The sequence below is a fragment of the Peromyscus eremicus genome, unplaced genomic scaffold (genome assembly GCF_949786415.1).
Source record: "Peromyscus eremicus unplaced genomic scaffold, PerEre_H2_v1 PerEre#2#chr22_unloc_1, whole genome shotgun sequence".
Lineage (NCBI taxonomy): Eukaryota > Metazoa > Chordata > Mammalia > Rodentia > Cricetidae > Peromyscus > Peromyscus eremicus.
In genome coordinates, this window is record NW_026734286.1 from 2,787,505 (window position 1) to 2,799,691 (window position 12,187).

At 44.2% G+C, this 12,187-nt stretch overlaps 1 pseudogene; it reads left to right on the forward strand.

Annotated features, from left to right (window-relative positions):
* The first annotated feature begins 11,227 nt into the window (after positions 1-11,227).
* Positions 11,228-11,298, forward strand: LOC131900848 (U6 spliceosomal RNA; annotated as a pseudogene).
* Positions 11,299-12,187: the final 889 nt, after the last annotated feature.

A 12,187-nucleotide genomic window follows, 5' to 3' on the forward strand; every position in this document is an offset into this window, starting at 1 on the left:
TCATTTGCGACATGAGCACCTATGACCCAGGCATGAGGGCCACAGGCAGGTGTACCAGTGAGCCCACTTTGGGGCTTGAATACTAAGGACATTGGGGTGAATGTCTTCCTGTGCTGGAAGCCATTCCTGGTGGTGGATGGGTCCTGCAGTGGGAGAAGGAAGTGAGCCAGGCCATGGTGGTTGGCAGAATCTTGCAGCCTGACTGAGTAGCAGCCAGAGTTTCTTTATTTATACAGAATTTAGTTAACAGGGATACATTCATGATGTTCCAAAACACAGATCATATCATTTTTGGTTTTGGACATGTGTTTCACTTCCTTTTGCTCATCTTTTAGTCATCATTAATAAACTATGACAGAACAGAGTTATCATTTCCAATCATTTTCCCTCAGGTTTTGACATCATTAATAAACAGAGTTATCATTCTTACTCATTAACCCCATAACCCAATTTTTGAGAATCTAGAGGCATATGACAGCCTGTGCTCAGGCTGATTGTTTTGGTTGCTTCAAGGACACTAGACCAAAACAAAAATCTTCAACTACCCTGGAAATTTTGCCATGTCTCAAGTAATGTATTATTAACTCTTAGTGGTTAGAGTGCCCAGGAAAAATCCTCAGGCTAAAGCTGCTGTAATTATTATTCAAATTCTGGCATAATACAATCAATGTTCACATTTATATCCTTATAGAATTTGTCTGTATGTCTAATCCTGGCATTCTGTTGTTCCTTGGTCATATGACATTGTAGTGACTCTACATGAGCTAACTTCTAAGAGAGGGAGGTCCTAATATCTCATACTTTTATCATCTTTCCACTCCATACTTTGCTCATCAGTATGTCTCTATATAGGACAGAGTTGTATGCCACGTAATTGAGTGTACAATGGGAAGAGGCTAGTAATCTGAACTGTGGACAATTCCTCTAGTTCACTGAATCTTGTTGGCCTTTTTAAATTTACTTTGTTTTGAATATCTTGTTCCAGTGTAAGTGCAGGGAGAGATGTTTCAAGAATGTCTCATAGTCTCATGAAGAGACCTCTGGTTTCTTTATGTGTCAGGAAGGGCGTAAGGAAGACCTTCAAGTAGATAAGGATATTGCCCTCAAAGTGTGTGTGGGGGGATAGTATGTTCAGGACTTTCCTGGATAAACTTAGAAGCAGCATTCCTGGGAGAAGGCATAAATGATTCATAAGGAATTTTCCATCAACCCAATATCCCCAAATTGTACAAATATTAAAAGTGCCCCAAGTATGTAACAGGTAGAGATGGAAACCAAAGGTGGCATGGCAGCAAACATGTGGCTCAGCTCTGCTGGATCTTTGTCAAGCCTTTGTGCTGGCTTTATGACTTCTGCCATCCCATTCAGATATGGCTGTGCCATTCCTGCATGTTCAGCCTTAAGGCTGCTCAGGCCCTCCCTGTCCCCCCCCCCTTTACCCACCTGCACCCTCCCAAACCCTACAGTAAAAAATAGAACACTGGTAGACTAAAAATTTGAAACACTGGTAAATTCTTGCCACTGACACACAGGACCGTCCTGCTAGCACAGATCCTTGGTGCAGTGTGAGCCAAACTCTGCTTTACCCTTAGCAACACAGCTACCCTGGCACTGTGACACACTGTGAGCACTCAATGGTGCTCAGTAGCTGTGAACCCTGCACACATGCTCTGCGCATGCCCATGTCAGACTCCAGTGATGAAAGCCAACCATGCTCAGCAGCTGCACAAAGCACCGTCAATTGGAATTTTGGAGTAGAGCTACCTGCAGGTCCTCCAAAGCAAAACACTGGGGGAGTTGGGTGATGGGTCAGGTCCTTACACTCCTGCAGCCATGAGAAAATACCTCCCTAAGACCTGCCTGATAGAGCTAGAAAAAAATTCATCCTGAGTGTGCCAACCCAGACCCAAAAAGATAAATATATTTTTTTTCTTTCTTTAAAGGTTCTGATATGAGAACTACAATCTGAATAACCACGGAGGTTTGGTACCTGGTACGGGACCAGAAGGGAGGAGAGTATCTCTCAAGGAAGGGGAAAGTCTATAGTGTTAGGAAGATATAAATGAACACTAGATTAGGGGGGTTTAATTAGAGGAGGATGGGAGAGAAGGATAAAGGAGGGAATCTGAGCAGGGACAATCAACACTGCAGGCCCTTTGAAAAACTATATGGGAACTGACTACCCCAGAAGCTTCCTATGCATATGTGAAAGGAATCTAAATGGGCTCAAAACATAACAGGTTTGACAAGGCTCCAATTAGACATCTTATGCCACTATCTTAAACCCCTGTGCCAGGAACAAGGTACAGCCTGTTGAGTCCTTAACCAAAGGGACCCACAGAAACCTCCAAATAGCACCGGGTATTTCCAAGGCTGTTGGTGGCTCTGCACAACCTGATGTTAAGGTCTTGTTTCTGAAGGTAACACTTCTGTCATTGAACATGGAGAAGTTGAGCTGATGTCTAACTAGATTCTTCACCTACTAACCAGAGTTCATGGGACTGGAAAGCAGTCTGTACTGGAGAGAAAGGTAATCCTCAATATCTCTCAGCTACAAACCCTGTGACCCACAACAGCACCCACATGGAGCTCACAACCATCTGTAAATGCAGTTCTAGGGAATCCACCACCCTTTTGTATCTTCACAGGCACCAGACATGCACACAGTGTACAATATGCATGTAGGCAAAACATAATACACATGAAATAAATGTAATCTTTAAATTATAATGTAATACACTTATGTAGTAAGTTCACTCTATTAAAGTATACAATCCAGTAGGGTTTTCTTAGTATGTTCTTAAATTATGCAAACATCACCCTATTTGATTTTAAAATATTTTTGTCATTCGAGAAGAAACTATTTATTTGTTAGTAGTTACTCTTTATTCCTCCAGACCCCACCCCCTATCAGCTACCAATCTAAATTTCTGCTTCAGGTTTCTCATTCTGGGTGTTTAATAGAAATTAAACCATCTAATAGAGAACTATCCCATTCTTCTGTCATTTCACTTCTTTCACTGAGTTTAATGTCTGTAATGTTTATTCATGTTATAGGATGTAGCAGTACTCTACCCCTTTTCATGGCTAGATACTTGACCATTGTATTAACATAGCACCCTGTATTTATTCATTCATCAAGCAGTAGGTATTTGGGGTTTCTACCTTTTCTCTATTATAAATACTGTGCATACTCTGGTGCTAGTGGCTGCATCATTTTACAGCTACAGTTTCAGCAGTAATGTAGCAGGTTCCTGTACCTCGGTTCCTTTACACCCCCAGAACCTGTACACGCTACACAAGTACTCTACCCCAACCTATATCCTCAGCATGCAACATGTACATTTCAATTTTTTTCCAATTATTTTACAATAATTACATATTGAAGTGACAATTAAATTAAATGAAAGTAAAATACTAGCAAAATTAATTTCACTTGCTTAGTTTTACATTTAAGGTAATTTATGAAGATATTTAAAATTCAGAATATGCAGCCAGACATGGTGGTACATTTCCTATAATCCTAGTACTCAGCGGGTAGAGGCAGGAGCATCTGTTCCAGGCCATCTTCATCTAAATTTGAGAGCAGCCAGGGAGAAACAAGATCCTGCCTTAAAAAGCAAAACAATAACAACGAAAAACAACAAACAAAAACCAAAACAACAAACAAACAAAAAAAACCCCAAAACTCCACAAATTAATCCCCCCAATCAGCATATAGTTGACTTATATCTCTACTAGAGGTGGCATGCAGTTTTGTAGTATACAGAATGCTTAAGATTCAAGCTTATTCTGAGTCACAATGGAGCCCACCCTACTTGTTAACCACCCCCTCCCATTTATCTATTCAGAGGCTGATTTTTCCCTCTGCTTGGCTTCAAACTGAGGGTGAGAGTATAAAGGGATGCCTGAAAGGCCCACCCTATGCAAAAAGCAAATCAGGCAAAGAATTTGTATGTGTGGCAAGCCTATTTTCTGAGGCCCTCACACTGTCTCCCTACCCTCTCACAACCCTTTCCAGGAAAAGATCAAACACCACCATTTACAGCTTCTTAATTAGTATTTAGTTTGGCGATCTGTAACATCTTGGGCATTTTTGTTCTCTATTTAATCTCAACGACCACAATGGAAGGTGGAGAGTGGAACCCTGAGAAGAGGCAAAGGGGCATATGGGACCTCAAGTTTACAACATGAAAGATCATGAGTCATGACAAAACAGAGTATCAGAACTTTATTGGTGGGGAGCCCAAAGAACCAGGCCTTGGGGAGACACACATGCAGAGCAGAAAGAGAGAGACACAGAGAAAAGATAGTGGGCGGGGGGCGGGGGCAAACAGAGAAGGGAAGAGGGGGTTCTGTGTCCGGCTTTTTAAGGAACAGGTAAGCTTACTGAGCTACACCAGGCATGCACTGATTGCATGACCATGCCATGCGCACATAGTCACCAGCGTACACTGATGATGTAAGACACAAGACCCTTTGCTTAGCTCCTAAACTGCGCATGTGCAGTCATGCAGCTGGAGTGAGGGCAGAATTCTATCACTGTGTAATCTTATATATAATATTTTTTTGTAGACATAAAAATTAGTACTTTGTTGCTTTTGTTTTACTGAGACAGGGTCTCACTACAAAGCTCTGGCTGTCTTGGAATTCACTTTGTAGAACAGACTGGCTTTGAATACACTGAAATCCACCTGCCTCTGCTCCCCATGTGCCTGTGCCACCATGTCCAGCTAAGATTTTTTTAAATTATTTTAAATTGTGTATAAATGTGTGTGCAGGTGTGTGCATGTGAGTGCAAGTGTCCGCAGATGGCACTGATGCCCAAAGGGCATCAGATACCCTGGAGCTTGAGTTACAGGTAGCTGTGAGCTGCTTGGTATGGATATTGGGAGCATGGGTGTTCTGCAAGAGCAGTACTCACTCTAAATAACTGAAACATCTCTCCAGGCCATGTGTACAGTTCTTATTTATATTATCAGGCAGGGGTGTGAGTACATGTACATGCACATATATCTACACAGAAGAAAAGCTCTGTTCCAATATTTGGGAGTTGGGATGTGGCTCAGTTGTTACCACTGCTTGCCTAGCATACCTCATGAAACCCTGAATTTGATCCAGGGCATCTCATATGTCAAGTATGGTAGTTCACAGCTATAATCCCAGCACTTGGGGGTAAAAACAGGAAAATCAGAAGTTCAAGGTCATTCTTGAACATAGTGAGTTTGAAGCCAGCCTGGGATACAGGAAAAATTGTCTCAAAAAAGAAAGAAAAAATTAAGTATCTTACAGGCACCACCATTGCATGCCTGGAGTTGTTTCCAATTTCCAAGGGTCTCTGAGGACCGAGCTGGGCTGGGCCATTTCTTGTTCCTTACAGCCTGGTAAGGATAGCTGCTGACTGCCAAGTTTCTGGCTGACAACCTTGTGCTTCTTTCCTTGATATTGCTGTACAATGCAGGAGAGAGCTACTACCTGTCTTTGGTCTTTAAGCATGACTCCTGCTTCATCATCTTCATGTCCCTCTTTGAATACCACAATACCCTGCCAGCCACTGAATGTCTTAGAGACCAAGTAAGGGAATCATGACATCAGGTAGCATTTAATTAAGAGACCCAGGAGTGTCCCTCAGTATAATGAGAGATGACAATATTGGAGCCATTTAGTCTCCAAGCTATAAGCTTCTAGTGAGGGGCACAATGCCTAGGCTGGGAGTTTCAGGGGAAGTCAATGAAAGGGCTTCCCAGTGATATCTGTCTGCCTGCCTAAAATAAAGACGGGATGGAGGCTTAAGGCCTGACTGCTGTATCATGTGATCTGAGGATGTTCACTCTCTGTCCTTTCTTCTGTGACTGTTCTCCACATCTCCATTCCTTGTCATTTTACTGCCTTTTTATGCTGACATAAACCAGGTCCCTTGAAAGGACCTCTGATTAAATAAGCACTCTTTCCTCTCCACAGTTCCCTGTGCATTCCTTGACCTAAGTCCTTGGACAAGACAGAAGGCTGGCACCATGGGTCTAGGAGTTGAACATGGCCCTATTGTGGGCCTGGGAATAAGGGGAGTGAAGGGACACTAGGCCACTTGAGCTTGTGGCTCTGGCAGCCTTGCCCTTCTCCCCAGTTCCCTCTGCCTTGCTAGAAACCATTAGATCACACTCCTAAAGCTAGCCACTGTTACCTTACTGGCACTGTCTCCTCCTGAGACTGACTATCAAGGTCCAGCTATCTAAAGTGCAGCAGTCAGAAGCCCCCTTCGGTTCACCTAATTAACATGCCCAATTAAAATGCACATCCTAGCCTGTTGTAACACAGACGTCCCATTTTTTTCTTCTTTAAATATTACACATGCAAGGTCATTTGCTGCCGTTTTTCTACCTGAGTCAGAAAGCAGCCACTTTAACTTTGCTTCCCCGCTTAATAAAAGATCTCCCTGTGAAAACAGTGCTGGGGTGTGGTTTGTGCCTAATCCAGAGCCCAGGGGGAAGCCCACACTATGGGCTGGGGTGGGGTCTCTTCAGAAGAATGGAGCCTTTGTTCAGAGAGGAGTTCAGTACCCGCTTCTAGGACCACAGAGGATGGACAGGTTTAAAATAAAGATATACAGATTGTGGCCCAGATCTATAAAGGTCATTTTTTTTCTGCCTATTTTTTTTAATGAGACAAGATGTACTTGAGTATGACCTTGAACTATTCTCCTAACCTCCACCTCTTAAGTGCTGGCATTGCAGGTATGGACCATCATGTCCTAGATCCAGGTATCAAATCCAGTGCTCTGTGCATGCTAGGCAAGCACTCAGGAAACTGAGCTACATCCCAGTTTTTCTTTTTTCTTTTCTTTTTATTTTTTGTTTTTGTTTTTTTTTTGGGGGGGGGGCGGGGAGGTTTGAAACAGGATTTTTCTGTGTAGTTTTGGTGCCTGTCCTAGATTTCACTCTGTAGACCAAGCTGGCCTTAAACTCACAGAGATTCACCTAGCTCTGCCTCCCGAGTGCTGGGATTAAATGCGTGCGCCCACTGCCCAGCATTTTTTTTTTTTTTTTTTTTTTTTTTTTACTTATTTCAAGATACTGTAAATGGCAGCAGTTTTGGGTCTTTCCCTTGTACTCACTGTTACATTCCCCTCCCCCACAAATGCTGTTTTCAACCCGTGGAATGAAGTCTGCCAAACTGGCCCACACAACACCTGGCTCCTGGCCATACTCTCCCATCCCTAGCAGAAAAAAGCTGGAGTCCAGGTTCTCCTTTACCTGAGCACCAGGCCCTGCCACAAAATTGCAGTAGTGCCAGTGTGGCTCCCTCCTTCACAGACAGCCAGAGAAAAGCTTCCAGCTCACACACTCAGGTTCCCGCTGCTCCTCAGATGTCAGGGGGTGGGCAGCTGCGGTTGGTCCACTGGATGTCATTCCTTTAATGCCGAGGAATCTGAAGGAGGGGCCAGAGAGGAGACTCCTAGTTAAAATGGAGGTCCCGGTGCATGTGGGAGAGCTCTCTACAGTTACCCCCACGCAGCTAGGGTTTTTGTGTGAGAGTCGATCCACCACCCCACTTTGTCCTACTGTCAAGGTAAAGCCTTGACAGCCTGCCCCTGGCCACTCTTGAGATTCCTCCTCAAGAGCCTCATCATGATATAATCTGTGGTCTCCAAGGCTCCCATCATCCTGGCAACCTGTGGGAGGAGCCTGGAAGGTCTCCAGCTGCTCAAGGCTGTCTGTGGTGCACGCCTGTGGTGAGACTCCCTGGAGCCTTTAGATCAGCAGCTCACAAGATGGGGACTCAGTCTTTTCTGTCCAGCTAGCTGCTCCCACTGGGTAGAGCCGCCTACGCTGTACACAGCCATTTTTGCTATGCCCTTCTAGATGTAGTGTCTGGGTCTAAAGCTTCTGCTCACTGGTGGTCTGTTCTGTTCCTGATGCTGCTTAGCCTAGCAAGGCTGGCCCTGTCACCTGTCCTGGAAGTCTTTCCCGAGGTGCTTGGTTTGGAGAAGGGATATAGAGGTTGGCAGGGATGCTTGAACCCACCCACCGCACTTTTCCTTTCTGGATCTTTCCTGAGCTCCCAGGGGAGGAGGAGGAAATATGGGGAAAGGGCAGGAACAGGAAGGTTCTTAGGTTCCTTCTCTCCCAAGAGCTCAGATTGTTGTGGAAGCTTCTGGGTCCCCACAGCAGTGACTAGATGCTGGGTGGTGGGAAGGTGTACACTAACACCTCCTCCCCTTGTGGTTCCTGCCCAAGTGACTAGGCTGGCTGGAGAGCTTCAGTAACTGTTTCACTTGTGTTGGGGCCTATGTAAGTCTTCACAGAGAGCATCATGCTGGAGCTTTTACCTCACTGGCTCTTTGTCCTGATTTAATTGCCATCTGAACACCTCCATTCCTGTGCTCTGGGGTTCCTGTTCCCTTCTGGGTGGCACTGTACAACTGTTTCATCAACTTAAGCCCTTGGGGAACAGCACAGAGAAATGGCTGCTGCTTCTCTTAGTTTTTTCTTTGTCAAATGATGAAAAAGGCCTGTTTAACAATCTACCCACTTGTAAGTGCATGGGTGCTGTGTACAGTTCTTAATCTAGTTAACTGTAATTCTGGATTTTTTTTTCTAAGATGTATTGGCAGGTGTTGAGGTTCTGAACCATCTAGCTGAGCTCTAACAAACAGTTCAGAGAGTCTGACTTTCCATTGGTTGAAGAACCATTGTTTGAATATTTTCCACTCTTGATTTCACTTCTCACTGAAATTTCAATGACTTTAAAAATGTATGTTCTCATCTCTTGGGACTTAAAGCAGTATTAACTTTGCCTCTGAATAAAGTCACTTAACTGAAACAGGTGAACATTAATATTTTACAAGGTGCAGATTTATTGTGGTTCATGGTACTATATGACCTTTTCATTCATAGATGCCACAGGAAGAGGTGGAGAACTTTGCATTTCAGACAGAAGTCACTCACCTGATGCACCTCATCATCAATGCTTTCTATTCCAAGGAAAATTTCTTACAGGAGTTGGTTTCTAATGCTTCAAATGGGAGTATTCCGTTGTATTTTTAAAAGCTTATAGAAGTGGGAGAATCAGTGTGTACTGGGATACTTAGTCGGAGTGATTGACGTGAATAATCCATCAGTTGATCCCAAAAATCTGCCGCAAGTTTGGAAGGGAAGGGACACTTTATACAAATGGAATAATGTGACTATATGTATGTAATTATAGGCCTGGGACAAGATTCACTATGAGAGTCCAAGAGAACCTTCTAAGTTAGGCTACAGTAAAAGCTGAAAATCGGCATCATCTCCAACCCTCAGGGATGTATGTTTACCCTGCTAGACACAGGCATTGGAATGACCAAGGCTGACTTGGGAACCATTGCTAATCTGGCACAAAATTGTTAATGGAGGCTGTCCAGGTGTGTGGCCTTTCATCCATAACATTCTCAACTCATTACTACTTTTGGGTTATTAATTTTTCAAAACTTGTTTGAGTGGTGTATGTAGTATACTTTAGAGTGAGTACTTTTGGAGGTCAGGGAAGAACTTAAGACAATTGGGTTCCTGAGAACTGTTCCTTCTGCAGAGCCATCTTGCTTGCTCTCCCTTAACTTTAAATCCCTTTTGATGGTTGTTGCAAGGATCTCCATGATTGGGCAGTACGGGGCTGGATTTTACTCTGTCTGTTATAAGAGAAAGTGGTTATGATCACTGAGCACCATGATGATGAGCATTATGTCTCAGAGTCCTCTGCTGGTCGATCCTTCACAGTTCATGCAGACCACAGTGACCTGGCTGTATGCATTGTGCTTGGTGGAATTCTCTGCATAAATCAGAAGTCTTGAGCATTGTATTTTAAAATGGTCTAGCTGAAGTTTTAATTCCACGTCTTCATATTTTATTATGATTCATCTTTATATAGGTGAGCTCATTGACTGTGAAACCAATACGATCCTTCACCTGACAGAAAATCAGACAGACTGGGCAGTGGTGGCACAGCACTCAGGAGCCAGAGGCAGGCAAATCTTTGTGAGTTGGAGGCCAGACTGGTCTAACTGAGATCTCAAATACTGAGATCAACAAGAAAAACTAAAACTGAATTGATTTGGGAATTTATTTTTCCAAGGGTTGATCATTGGTAGATTGACAATATTCTGGCTGGAGATCCAGGTATCTGCATAAGGGGCCTGCTAGTCCTGCCCATTCACAGAAGAGGTAATGTCTGGTCTTTTGGTTTGAACTTGGCTACAGGTTAAATGTAGCCTATGAGTTAAGTTTGGAATTTAGAGAAGGGGACTGGAGATTCCAAGACAGGTTCATTGAGGGTCTATCCACTGGGGTGATGATGGGGAGAGGGGCACTGCTTGTAGCTCCTGTGGAGGCTCAAACTGAAGATCAAGCCAGTTTGCTCATGTGTCTCCATCCTCACAGATGTATGTGAATGGTTGGAGCCTGGCAGCTGCTAGCCTGGGAAGAGATCCTCCACAGAGTCTCCACAGCTAGTGCAAAGACTCAGTGAGAGAGGAAGTGACATAGGATGAGTCTGCATACCCTTCTTTAGCATCTTTGTTATCCTCAGGTTCCTTGTAGGTCCACTAAAGATGGATCCAGGGCTGTGGGTAGTCAGTGTGCACAGATCCTGGTGCCCCTGTAAACACAGGCAAAGATCTCCGTGACTCTATGCTGGAGTCACAGTGGCTGTTGAATGCTACTTTGGCCCTTTCCACAGGTTCAAAATGCATGTGGCCCAGCATGGGGCATGGTGCACAGCAGGCACCATCTCCGAGATGTGTTTTATGCCTTTCTAGGTTTGTGAATCCACCAAGCAGAACAGACATTCCACTTGGAGCAGTTTTATTACCTGGATGTACAGACAAAGGTGCAGAGAAGAAACAAAAATGGTCCACTATGGTCAGTGCTTTGGATCAATGAGCAGTCCCTAGTCCAGAATTCCACCTCCCTTAAGTGCAGGCCTGAGAAGTGGCAGCCTGCCTATGGCCCTGCCCACACCCCTGCCCCTTACTGGCACTTTCACTTCCAGGGAGAGGCCTGCCCCTTTGTAATCACCCTGACTACTGCTGGAGAAGCTTAGGAGTCTCTGGGTCCCAGTCTTAACTCACAGTTGCTTTGATTGTTTCACCCATCCATTCGCTCTTCCCCTTTCTTTTTATTTTCTTAGTTCTATGCATTCCTTCATTCATTCTCTCTTTATTCATTTATTCACTCAGTTGTTGAAAAAGTTTTCTGCAGTGCTCAATTCAACAGCATATATACTAAAACTTGAATGATACTGAGAAGATTAGCATTTTCCCTGCACTAGAACACACACACACACACACACACACACACACAGAGAGAGAGAGAGAGAGAGAGAGAGAGAGAGAGAGAGAGAGAGAGAGAGAGAGAGAGAGAGTTTTCTGTATTGTGGAAATTTTTGACTAGATCACTGTCAGGTGTCTCCAAGTGAATGCCTGGTTTTTGAGACTTGTGCCTGTCTTTAGAGAAGAGGTGAAGGAAGGGCAAGTGGACAGTGATGACTTGGGGGTCAGGTGCACCATGGGTAGATGTTGGAGGTTGCTCAGAGCCAACAGGCTAGCCCCATTCCTGCCAATCCTGTATGTGAACTCCTAACATCTTCAAGGTTCAAGCCTTGACAGTTTTATGATTTCCTAGGGCCAGAATAGGTACCCAGGAGCAAGCTGATTGGTAGATGTTACTTCAGAACAGGAGTCTCAGGCATCATTTCTATGCCACCTGGCAAATTTGCCTGGGGCAAGCCCTGCTGCTTCCTCCTTTGATTCCCCATCCCAGACATGGCCAGTTGTAATCTTCTAGACCCTGCCTAGTATCTTACATTTTTGTAACCAGAATGTTCTCCCAAAGGTCTAGTTCTAGTGGCTTCTGCTGCTTTTCTGTGTCTGTAATCTACCTCTGGCAGAGATCATTGCGCTACCAAATCTCACAAGGGAAGGGGTAGAACACCCCCACCTCACCCCACACCCATGACAAGTACAGCTGAAATAACAAGAGCCCATGAAAGGTTTCCATGTCTACAAAAACACCCACAACCTTTGTCTGATGTCTCTTGGTTTGCATATTTGCTTTTTGTCTTTTGTTTTGAGACAAGGTCTTACTTTGTAGTGCTGCTGTACTAGAACTCCCTGAGTAAACCAGGGGTGCCTCAAACCCACAAAACTCTGCCTACTTAT